At 35.6% G+C, this 11,437-nt stretch overlaps 1 protein-coding gene across 2 annotated transcripts in view; it reads right to left on the bottom strand.

Annotated features, from left to right (window-relative positions):
- Positions 1-11,437, bottom strand: part of LOC135219332 (borealin-like) — a 90,007-nt gene that overhangs the window by 61,269 nt on the left and 17,301 nt on the right. Inside the window, exon 1 of one of the 2 annotated variants that reach the window (XM_064255999.1) lies at positions 344-504. The exons of the other annotated variant lie outside the window; for it this stretch is intronic. The gene's annotated coding sequence lies outside the window, so the exon portion shown is untranslated. Of the gene's footprint in view, positions 1-343; positions 505-11,437 lie in introns of those variants that run through there. 2 annotated transcript variants of the gene reach the window in all.

Here is an 11,437-nt window from a genome sequence, read left to right as displayed (position 1 = left end):
GTGAAAAATGATCTATTGGAAGTGTTCGATAATCTGCAAATTTTTTTCGTATCCGAAAAAATTTAATAATGGGAGAAGTCTGGTATAAGGACAACGCTTTTCCCTATTTTTTTTATTGTATCCAATCATCAAGTCGCGTTGTTCCTTTTACCAATCTATAGAGCGTTCTGCGGCCTTTCCGCCGATGTATAACACATGTAATTTTATTATTTGTACCCCTTATTATCTTTAAATGTATGTCTGTAAGAAAACACAAATCGGCTGTTGCCGACCCATTTTTACTCTCGCGGGTCGGATACAACATTTCCGCCCGCACGTTGTACTGTATATGAATTTCCCTTACCTGCAATAAAGTCTCCTACGGGCTGCTCTTGAGCAAGAGTCCGTGCTGGCATAAACCCAGCTTAATCTCAAACAACAACAACAACGTAATAAAGTCAGTACACTCGGCAAGGAATGTTAAGATACAGTTTTTTTAAATCTTCGGACATACAGTGTTCAATAATGCCACACCTGGCAACCCTAGAAAGGGGGCGGAGCTTCAAAATCATAGCGTTTGTTGCTTTCTAGATTTCCATTAACTTTACACCGTAAAGATTCTGTAGAGGTCCTTTAATAATTTATACTTAAATGTAGAAACAGGCTCTATATTATTCGTTAATATTGGTTTGGTAACGTCAGTTCAGGGTAGAATATCGGTCATCCTTCTTTAAAACCTACTGTGAAACCTTATTTATAAGTAATGTTTGACACTCAACTGACGTAACATTAATGCGTAATTGAAGACGGATCTTAAACAATGAGAAAAAGTGTTTTAAAATTTGGTCAGTACTTGTGGAAATCGTGAGGAACAATACAGTAAAGAATGAAATATTATGACGATAGAGAGAGAGCGCGCAAGCATACGCCAATCGATAGAGATACTTAATTCAATATATTTACTTTGAGAGATTAAGTGACAATTTTTTTTCAAAAGTGAGAGAGAGAGAGAGAGAGAGAGAGAGAGAGATAGAGAGAGAAGAGTAGAGCAAGAAGAAGAGAGAGAAGAAGAAGAGAAGAAGACGAAGATAGAGAGAGAGAGAGAAGAAGAGAGAGAGAGAAGAAGAGAGAGAGTAGAGAGAGAGAGAGAGAGAGAGAGAGAGAGAGATCACAACATAGGCTTATCTATAGAGATACTTAATTCATTTATTTACTTTGAAAGATTGAGTGATATATTTTTTCAAAGTGTTTTAAAAAGCGTGAGAGAGAGAGAGGAGAGAGAGAGAGAGAGAGAGAGAGAGAGAGAGAGAGAGAGAGAGAGAGAGAGCACAAGCATAGGCCTATCTGTAGATACTTAATTCATTATATTTACTTGAAAGATTGAGTGATAATATTTTTTCAAATGCGTTTTAGAGAGAGAGAGAGAGAGAGAGAGAGAGAGAGAGAGAGAGAGAGAGAGAGAGAGAGAACAAAATCTGCTCACGTGAAAGCTTAGGCCTATTTATAACTACTTAATTTCATTATATTTTCTTTGGTAGACTGAGTGGTAATATATATTTTTAAAGTATGTTTTAGAAGTGGAGACAGAGAGAGAGAGAGAGAGAGAGAGAGAGAGAGAGAGAGAGAGAGAGAGAGAGATAGGTTTTCAGAGGCAACTTTACTGACACTCTTACATCAATAATATTATACATCTTATGCACGATAAGTTACTTTTATCAATATTCTCCACTGCCTGCTCCTTTCATCGCTAGAAAATAGTCGATTTCATTTCATGAAATAAATCGTCTCAGAGCAACCACTTTTCATAATAAAATACTTTCAGTGAATTAGTAAGATTTTAGTTCTTTTGAACTCCAGCTCTCTCTCTCTCTCTCTCTCTCTCTCTCTCTCTCTCTCTCTCTCTCTCCTCTCTCCTCTCTCTCTCTCTCTCCTCTACTGAGATGAGAGAGAGATTTTTATGGCACATGCATGTATGTTTATTAATATTTTCTTATGATGATATTAATAACAACAATAACTGTAATTATACAAAAATCATATGTGAAAGTATTTTACAATTACTACGATAATCTCTCTCTCTCTCTCTCTCTCTCTCTCTCTCTCTCTCTCTCTTACAGAGATGTATGTTTTTTTGGATGATGATTTACTAATTTTCAAATTCAATTATTAAGGTAACAGCAATAATATAAATTCATGAAAGAAAATACTAAAGTGAATTAGCAAGAATTATGTAAGGTGTGTGTGTGTGTGTGTGTATGGGCCTGACCTCTAACAAAAAACATGTATATACACACACACACACACACACACACACACACACACACACACACACATATATATATATATATATATATATATATATAGATAATATATATATTAATATATATATATATATATATATATATATATAAATATTGTACTAAAACCATGCAATAGAATAATAATTATGCGCTTACTTTGCTAAAGTCTGCAGTTTTCTCTTCTTTTCTTGAGATACTTGTGTTTTTTGTGCTTGAATAGAGTCATTTTCCTTCTGACAATAGTTATTTAAGAGAGAATTCGTTGATGCCCAGACAATCATCTTTTCTATTTTGTCTAATGGATGACCATTCTCACATTCTTCCAAATGGAGATGAGCATCATCTTCCTTCAGAATATCGAGAATGATATTCATAACAAGCTGCCTCTGGTTTCTTGAAGATTTGAAAGTGTCATTCTGAGTGAGTTTATTTACAATTATGTAGTTGTATCTCACTATATTTATTGTTGCGCTGTCAGGGAAAAACAAGGACCCTCTGCTGACACCCTTTGTATAATCTAAACTCAAATCCTGGTCTTTCTCTTCATTGGTAACTTCAGCTCTTGTTAAGATCTCTAAGCATGATTTGCACACTGTAACAACAGTAACCTGCTAAATAAGTTATAACAGGAATAACGCCATTACATCCTTCAATATCATGTTGTGTTACCTTAATATCAATCTCAGAAGATTCATCTATTTCAGAGTTACTCATGTTCGTCCAATTTATCTCAATAAAAATTTTTAGTGTGATACCTTTTCCCTGGAATGGTAAAACCATTTTCATGAATGACATTTTCCTCATTTTCTTCTCGCATTCAAACATTTGCCTAACTGATATGTTGTCATTCCCCCCAGCAAGTTGTCGATATTCCCCAAACCTGGATTCCAAATGATCTGTTTGAAATTTTCCTGGAAGAATATAACTCAGATGAAGCTCATCTTTACAATATTTGGTTGATTCTACAATTGCAGACTGACGTTGTGTGCTTTAATGCTGTGAATGTTTCCCTCGTTAATTTCCCTCCTGGAATTTTCTCCCGATTATCTAACCAGCCTAAAAATCTTAACAGAAAATAGTATTTTCTATCATTTTCATCACACGTAAGTGGGGTACAGTATTCATTATTAATTCTTTTCCCTTTGAATATTGACTTTACATTAACTATTGACCACCAAATCCAAAATATCTCTAAAAAATTTGCTGCATCATTGTAATTAGGCAATTTTTTCTCTTTTCCAATATTTCGCATTGCCTGAATAATATATTCATTAAAAATTTTAGGACTAAATTCACGTTTTGTTTTTCTAATGTCGATGGCCGCAATGCTTTTATTGTTAACTTATAAGATTGTCTTAAGAATAATTCTGACGCTACTAAATACACCGCTATGATTTTCATGGAGGCAAAGGGATCATATGGTTCGCTACAAATCCGCTGATGATTTCCATGGAGCAAAGGATACTATGTTGCTTACATTTCGCTGAATGATTTGGAAATACCATTGTTTTGGATTCCTTTGAGACCCACATTTCTACACATTCGTATGTGTACACTATCAAACAAGAAAAACAAAGGTCTGCATTTTGCAACTGGATGGGGGTAGGCCATTGACAGCTTTGGTGGGGTTGCAAAATGCAACATCGCTTTTCCATTTATCGCATTATTATCAGTAATGACAGTGATCACTTTCAATCCAATTTTTTCCAACCCTAGTATTACTTTTTTTATAACTTGGAATAGCGTTTCTGCTTTTATAGTTTTTACCGGAATAATATGTGTAAGTGTTTACATAATAAAAATATGGAATGTTAGTCCATATATATAAAAGATTGCTTGCAGGAATGTGATCAGACTAGAGACGCTAAAGATGACGTATACAATAAGTATGTAGGCTAAGATAACATGCCGTCACTGTAGTCATTCAATTGTTTATAAACGTTAGTCCAAGCTCCCTGCTTGAGACAACTACGGCCTACGTGATCTGTAGCGTGTCTCATTTGATTGTGTGTTCGTATGAAACTATGTCCATTTGTATGTATGTTCATATGTTCGAACTACTGTCTGTTCCTTCATACTTGTGACAGAGATGGTAGATGGCAGAACAGAGTTAGCTATCGTCATTAGAAGACCTGTACCTCTTTACCTAAGCTTTATCATGTAGAGGATAGGATTAGCCATCATCATTGGCAGAAGCGATCAAGCTATCGTTATTAGAAGACTTGTACAATCATATCTGATCTTCAGCATGTAAAACTTCAGAAGAATATATAAGTTTTTTATACTTCGTGTTTTTCTACAAGAACCTCCTCACCGAACCATGAGTTTAACACATCGTCGTAATAACCAACAAGATAGTACCGACTTCGTAAGTGATCTACAAACCCCAAGACACTCCATTGAAGATGGAAGTGCAATACCAACCGACTTAGCGTATAGATTATCGCAAGTCTAACATTACCTCAATAGGGCGCCTTATCATACAAGGCACAGCCCTAATATTGGTGGCCAGCGTACCAGAAGAACTCTACAACGTCCTACGAAGAAAAAACAGAATAATAAATCATGAAGTCAACGACGACGAAAGCAGCAGATTCTTCAAGCAACCTAGTATCATCGTTAGTGAGCGACTTCAGAAAACAACAAGATTCGTCAAGCAACTTAGTATCATCGTTTAGTGAATAACTTCAAGAAACAAAACCGACGTGTCTTTTTCCTACGACAACGCAAGCTTCGTCTCTCATTAGAATCATTCAAGAAAACATCGTTAGTGAGCGTTTTCCTCCGGCACTCCAAGAAACAAACCGAACGCGTCTGCAGCATCGGATCTTTCAAGGGCTCGAATCATCGAAAACAACGCGCACGGGAGGAAACTCAAGCCAAACCAGTCATCCGCTAAATAGAGAAGGAGGACCAGGCCGTGTGTCGTTATCAGAACACCGTGACGTCCCACAAAAGCAAGCTAAGTACAATTTTTTATTCATTTGGAGTAACTTTGAGTGTTTCCTTTACAGGTCGAATTTCGTTATTCCTGTGGCTGAAGTTACGAGACATTCTTAATCTTACTTTTTTACAGAAATTATCTACATCATTGAGATTTCGCTACTGCGAGTTTTTTTATCTTTGAGTGTCTGTTTCCAGAAGTTCTACTGAAATATCATAATCATATATTGTGTTAATTTTATCATTTTGGGTGATTATTAATCCCTTACGTAACAAATTATATTAAACAGTGAATATGCGTTTACGCAGTGGACGTCTGTATTTATACAGATGCACGGATAGGGTCGTTAAGCACCGTAGTGATTAGACACACAAAAAACAAGTGGAACACCCGTACAAATCATATAAATTAGATTGAGGTAACACTATTTCGGGTCATGACAATAAATGCTCCTTTGCAAAGTCCCGATCGCAGTTTTAGCCTTGAGTTTTTGAGTTATATAATTATCGAACCTCAATGACTCAACTTAACTTTAAAAATATGGCTGGATTGCAAGGAATAACATGTCTGTAAAAAACTTTCATCAGGCTAAATGCGCTGACCAGGATCCCTCACTATTTCAAATTTTAGCAAAGAATGAAGTACAAACAGTTAATATTGAATGCAGTAGTGATAACTTGTCTTATTAGTAATCGCTCAGTTCCTAATAGTTCGTCATTCTTTGCTTATACGTAACCAGCAACATAATGCTAAAAAAACACACAATACGTTGCCGATGGTAATAAAGAGGTAAGGATCCTAATTATTACAAAAAGAAATAGAAACAGTAGCCCGTTCAGAATCAAACAAGCAAACTCGGTGACTGTGTCACCTAGTCAAGCGGTCAAGGTCAGTCAAACTGCCGAGTGTTCAAAGCATAGCAAATTCCACACAATAAGCGACTCTAGCAGAGTGGGAAAAGCGATGTTGTTCATACATGCCAATATCTTTTTGAATTAAAAAGGATTTTTCCTATGAAACACACGACCGTATAAAGTAATCAGAGCAGGTTTTCGTTTTTTTTTAATACGTAAGTTATTATTAGTAGTGTGGATAAAGCCCGACTGTACGCGCCGTAAAAATTAGAATATCTTGTTTATGTCCTTTAGTACACGTAATATCCTGTATTTACGGACTCACCGTCTGTTGTTCGAACTTCCCTAATGAGAAGTCCGGATAAGCGAGCGCTTACAGATACCTCTATAGTTATAAAAAACATTGATCTGTATCTAGTGTAATTGTAAGATATCCATCTAGGGATACACAAAATATTATCTTACATCCTGCAAAATAAGGCGTGTTTATCAAAGGAAAATCCTATAAACCTTCAAACATATCAAAATCAGTTTGAACAAAACGAGACAATTAATCAAATAATAACTTATATAAAGGAACAATACATTTGTCTCATAAATCGTAACATTGTTTCAAATGACCCAACAGAATTCTCCCACAACCGCAGTCGTAGTTTGCACGCAAAATCTCGAGAAGCATGCAACCCTCGAATGTCTTAGTGCGTGTAAAAAGACCTTGCTGGGAAATGAAATTTTAATCCTTCCCGACACTCTGAAATATAACGATTTCCGCGAACAAAGCCCTAAAAGTATACATATCGTGGATACGGAAGTTATAAATATCGCATTTTTTTATTGTTGCTAATTTTTAATCACGCCCAACCAGTCGTGGATGAATCTCTCTGATAATCTATCTAAAGTAATATCCGTAAAGTCATTCAAGCAGAGGTGATTCAGCAGAAATTTTTTTTATCTTTTACCTGAATACCAGGAAGTTTCTCCACTAGCGAGTGATCTCTGGAGAAAAAAAAACGGATGTAATTTAACACAAAATACGGTCTAAGGACAAACATAAAGCTATATACGTACCTTCGTATAGACTCTCAATGGAATTTCAAAAATAGAGATAAATGACGAAGTTGAAAAATGTTAGTATAGATGTCATTAGGAAATCAAATAGCCCATATAATTTTTCCCCTTCAAATGTCATGCCATAAAGATCGGACTTGGCGTATCTGCGTAGATTTCTGTCGCTTAAACAAGGAAACGACTCCCGATAGTTTTCCAGTGCCATGTACCGACGACATCTTATCTCTGTTAGGTTAGAATAAATTTTTTTCACCAACAACTTGGACTTACTTAAAAGCTTTTACCAGATACCATTACCTAAGTGATTGTACCTCATACACCGTTTTCAGCACACTCAGGGGACATTATCAATTTTTACGTATGCCTCCGGCTTACGTTGCGCCCCAATTACAATACAGTGTTTGGAGACTTTTAGGGGATACCCTACATGCTTATATGGTTGATCTTGTAATCTTTTCTAATACCTTAGAAGTACATTCACATAAACAGAGACAAAGACAAATAATCTCAGAGTAAAATATCTAAATGTGAGTTTTTAAAAACCGAACATGTTTATTTAGGTTTTATGTGTCTAGTCAAGGTCTTAAAGTAGTCCATGGTAAGGTGTCGGCTATTCATCACTTTTTCTTTTTTTTCCGGTACCTATTAACGTAAAAGGGGGATACAGCACTTTGGCGCTGTAGTGGGTATTACAATCGTATGTAAATATGTAACTCTTCAATCATGACAGCTCCTTTAACAGATCTTACGAAGAAGACGCGTAGATTTATTATGGTCCTAAAAAGCATCAACAGGCGTTCGATATCTTAAAAAGCGGAATAATGCAGCTTACCTAACTTAAAAATCCCTGATTTAAATAAGGAATTTTTTTTTTATTGCAACAGACGCCTCAGAACAAGGTATGAGGGGTACTAACTTCAGTAATATGATAAACAGTTCTTTCCTATAGCTTTTATTCACGTAAACTAAAGCCCTTGAAAGTAAATATGCAGTAATAGGCAAGGAAGGGCTAGGTATCTTTAACACTAGTACATTTTAAGTTCATAATCTATGGCTATCCTGATAAAGTCCTTACCGAACATGAGTCCTTTACCGAGTTTTTCAAAGGCTTTAATCACAGTCCAAAAGGAACTCGGTGACAAATGATCATTCAGGTCTTTGGAGCCAAGATAAGATATCTACCTGGGAAAGCAAATATCATAGCTGACGCATATCCCGCAATCCCGCACCATAACCGCAAAGAACCATTAATTAGACTAAAAAATATAGAAACATCCGTACCTATTGTTAAAACCGTATCTAAACAAGAAAATTCCTTAACCCAAGAGATCGCGAGCATTGAATATCTGGGTTGGAGCGCAGAACTGTTACAAACTGAACAAAGCAAGAGTCAACAGACATAACCCAAACAATAAACACTTCGAACGGAAACAGAGTCAGCAGCAATAAACACCAAACAATAAACACTTCGAAACGGAAACAGGGTCAGCGGCTAAGCAACCAATAAACACTTCGAGCAGAAACCCTAAAGCAAAAGTATATTTAAAGTAGTGTATCAGAATAATGTAATCAAATGTAATATTATATGTAGTCCGTGGCGACCCGAACCCGAAGCACAGCAGATGACTAACGACCAGGTAGTAGTAATAATCTCTCTCATACCAATCGTCATAAACTGGTTGCATTCCGTCATCCAGGGTTCCCTCCTATGTCACAGAAAGCCAAATCACTGTTTTACTGGCCTACAATGCTTACAGATATAAAAAGCACATATCTGATTGTAACACGTGTCATGAAAACAAGGGATACACTAAGACACCTGTCAGTTTAAGGGCCTATCCTGTGCCAAATCAATCCTTGAAAGAATATACGTAGAATTATTAACAGAATTACGAGTCTGACAGAGGGAATACACACTTCTTAGTGTCAATAGTTCCTTAACACGTTTATATAGAATGAATAGCACTAAAAACAAACACCGCAATTGATGCGTTAGGAATATTTATGAGAGCTAATCAGTAAACATGGAATTCAACACATGATAATCTGACTCGGGTGGTGTAAATCAATAATCTCCTTAACATGTTGTGTGAAATTCCTTTCCATTAAGAAAACCAATAATATATTTTATCACCCAGAGTCAATCGGTTTGGTAGAATAACGGATAATTAAATAGGAAGTGTCAATGTCTTACGAGTTACAACTCGTGATATTGGATCCGAACTGGATTATAGCGGTTCTCACGGTTTAAATACCTTTATCATTTATATCTTGTATCTATAGAATTGATGCCGCAAGTAGCCTTATACGGTACGCCGCTAGACACTTTTCCACATATTCAAGCCAACCATTAATTTATCAAATATATATATATATATATAAATAAATATAAAAAAATAAAATAAATATGGATACAAGTGGAGTCAATATAATACACCTCCGTAAGAAGTCGGAGGGTTACAAATTATAATAAAAAAGGAATCACGATAAAACTCAATAAGCAAAACGTAACCATAGATAATTAAATATCCAAATATATATGCGTAAAGATTTGAACTCTAACTTAAACGCTTTAGTAATGACAATAAGCTAAAAGTTCAAACACATATCCAAAATCTACTGACATATTGTCTGTCCCGGTGATTTATATTCGTAGTCAATGAAAAAAAAAAATTAAAATAAATAAATAAATAAATAAATAATAATAAAATAAATAAAATAAATAAAATACATAAATCAGAGATTTTAAAGTCAGGAAGTCTAGAAGTGAAAATTATCTATGAAATAATCCATATGAATCGTTATACAGGGCTAATAATATATATAGAATTTGTATGGAAACCTTTTTCATTAGTTTCAATAAGGAATATTTAATTTAACATAATTACAATTATGCAGATTTCCAACATGAAACAATATATTGTTCAATTTTTGGTACTGTTTTTTTTTTTTTTCAGACATTCTTTTCGTGTGGGTCGAGTATTAAAAACAAAAAATTTATCCTAAAGTCGTATCTCTTACAGCAAGTAACGTAACTCTTAGCTGGCTGAGAGCAATCCTTGCCAAGTGACGACGTCATCATTGCCGTATCAGCATTTGTTCCTTTTAACCTCAATAATCTGCTTACACAGGCTTCATCTGTGTGTCGTCTCTGCTTGCAAATGCAGATTGACTGGAGAAAGGAATGCTTAGCCCGAACTTCTCATGGGCAAGGCAGACGTTAGGTACAAGTGTCTATCGGTATGCGCAATGCAACTTGCAATCATTTTAAAATTATAAACAAAATAAGGAATGAATTTCTATACATCAAAATGAATTAATTTTTTCTGAACCTCATAGACATTTATTTAAGTATCACGATATGGATATGGATTATTTACTTGCAACATAGACTTATTACAATCCAGGTAAATCACATCATGGGGAAATGTCCACATTTTCTTGAAAAACCCAAAGTTTATTTAGAAATTAGTTACATAGTGGGTTTTTTCGTTGCATCTCCTACCTATTAATAGTTTTTAAAATTAACCTCAGAGGATGCGCGCGAGAAAATTAAATATGAAACTTTTGTTAGGGGCACATAGGATCAGATTTTATCACAACTTAATTTCAGTTAGCATAGAGAAATACAGAATCATGATTAATCTTCTCTTTGACTCTTATGTTGCCTGGCAATCTTACAAATAGCTTCCCGTTTGTTCCACTTCTTTGTCTAGTAACTACTACCAGTAATATCGAATTTTCTTTGAGATTCGTAATGATATCTATTTATTTTTTATAATTATGGATATTTTTACAGTCATCATAGGCCTGGATAGGTTCACTCATTGTTAATGCCATGGATAAAAAAGTTTGTACACGGACTCTTTTGAATTCCAAATATCAGCGAATTCATGTGGGTTAAGTCTGGTCTAAATAGCTCTCTTCCCTCCCCTGTATTTGGATGTCGTCTGAATTTACTTTGCCCTTGTGACAAGTATAATTTCACTTGCAGGCTGATTAATGGAACCTGGTTACAGTATCCTGCAGTACGAGAATTTCACATCGCAACTTCAAAAAAAATCGTTCGTCGTTGCGGACGACGGCACTCGAGTAACAACCGCCTACAATGTGAAAGGAATAAGCACCATCATGGACTTCTTCGACCGACACCGTATCTCGTCGTTAATCTCGTTTTCATGCGGAACGCTCCAGCGACTGTCGGAAATCGACTACGAATGGGACATACTTCCGACAATTCCCGACCCGAAGGATAATTCAACTCTACTTTGCTGGCGAAGGGCTCGTCGCTG

This window comes from Macrobrachium nipponense, chromosome 1, assembly GCF_015104395.2.
Source record: "Macrobrachium nipponense isolate FS-2020 chromosome 1, ASM1510439v2, whole genome shotgun sequence".
Taxonomy (NCBI): Eukaryota; Metazoa; Arthropoda; class Malacostraca; order Decapoda; family Palaemonidae; genus Macrobrachium; species Macrobrachium nipponense.
This window is presented reverse-complemented; position numbering and strand designations above follow the sequence as displayed.